Source organism: Tribolium madens, unplaced genomic scaffold (assembly GCF_015345945.1).
Source record: "Tribolium madens isolate multiple individuals breed KSU strain unplaced genomic scaffold, Tmad_KSU_1.1 Scaffold_20;HRSCAF=117;Tcas5.2_LG4, whole genome shotgun sequence".
Classification (NCBI taxonomy): Eukaryota; Metazoa; Arthropoda; class Insecta; order Coleoptera; family Tenebrionidae; genus Tribolium; species Tribolium madens.
The window spans coordinates 370170-371629 of record NW_025400985.1 but is presented as its reverse complement, the minus strand read 5'-3'; the positions used below and the strand labels follow the sequence as shown (position 1 = coordinate 371629).

The 1460-nt window shown below is 24.4% G+C and overlaps 1 protein-coding gene across 1 annotated transcript in view; it reads left to right on the top strand.

Moving 5' to 3' along the window:
* The window catches only part of LOC123005103 (persulfide dioxygenase ETHE1 homolog, mitochondrial-like), an 8062-nt gene that overhangs the window by 4022 nt on the left and 2580 nt on the right, over window positions 1-1460 (top strand). The gene's annotated exons all lie outside the window — the stretch shown is intronic.

Sequence of the window (1460 nt, the reverse complement as noted above, 5' to 3'; positions counted from 1 at the left end):
GAAGGATTTCCACGAATTTATAAACAATGACAAAATTTATTCAGTGATTCAGTAATAATAAGTTTTCGATGAGAATCACTGTAGAATCATTAAAAAACAAGATAAATTTTCCATTTTTGYTAAAATATTGAGAATTTTGTAAGTTTCTCAAACAAATTTAGACCAAATTTCGAAATTTTCTAGCTTCTTAATCTAAATTTTGTAATTTTGCCATTTTCTGCTTTGTTAGGTCATAACAATTTTAGCAATTTGAAAAAACTCTAAATTCATAAAAAATAACGATTTTTTTGCATTAGAGAACTAATTGTGCAATTTCTGTCTTGTTATAGAAACAATAAAACGTTTTAAACTCATTTCCAGCTCTAATTTTGCAATTTTCAATCTTGTTTAGGGCAAAATTTCTCAAATTTCTTAGTTTCCGATGAAAAACACACTTCATCTAATTTAGCAAATTTTTTAATTTTCATTTTCAAATATTCAAAATCTCTCTTTGAAATGAGAAAAACGCTTGAAATTCAGTGCGTTGGTAAAATTTTTTCACCGAAAATTAATTAAGAGATTCTTTGAACAAGGGAAAAATCCGAGCATATGGTTCAAGTCCCTAATACCGGCACAAATTATTGATTAACTTTTTGCTACAAAACTTCGCAATCCTCTAAACTATTCAACTAAGAGTAGCACGATGTTCTCAAGTGACTCTTTATTAGATATTAGAATTAGAAAAAAACAGTAAACGTTCTAATTTTACAAAAAAGTTGGACAAAGACTAAGATTTACAACTATGTAAAATTTTTATAGTATAGATTGTTATTAAAAAAACATACAAAAATCGAAAATTAAGAAAGTTTTTCACGAATTTTATTCTTAAAAATGTTCAGTTTTAAGGTTAAAACAATCTATTTCAATAGTTTTACTCATCCAAAACGTAATTTTTTTAATTTTAATTAATTTTGTGAAAGAAACGTTATTGGAACGGGGGTCTAATTTAGCGATTTTCTTGTTTGTTTTCAAGAAATCAGTAAAGTCGTTGATAAAACGGATTTGTACACTAATTATTTTTGTTTTTATACTTAAAAATTGCTTTGCTTTTTTGAAATTGTTAATTGTTAAATTGCAATTTACTAAAAAAAAATTGACAAAGACTATGATTTAAGAATTACAACTATCTAAATAAAATTCTATTTTTGTCCAAAATTTTTTATAGTAGGTACATTCTCATCTAAAAAAATTCAAAAATTGAACTTAAAGAAAAATTTGCAAAAATTTTATTCTTAAAAAAACGTTTAGTTTGAGAACGAAAAAAAAAATTATTAGAGTTTACTTATCCAAAACTCGTTTTACAGACATTTTATTCCGTTTGAGTTTGTATTCCGAAAGACACCAAAACGTAAATATTTAATTTAAAAAAATACTATAAAAAGTTGGACAAAGACTAAGATTTACAACTATGTAAAATTTTT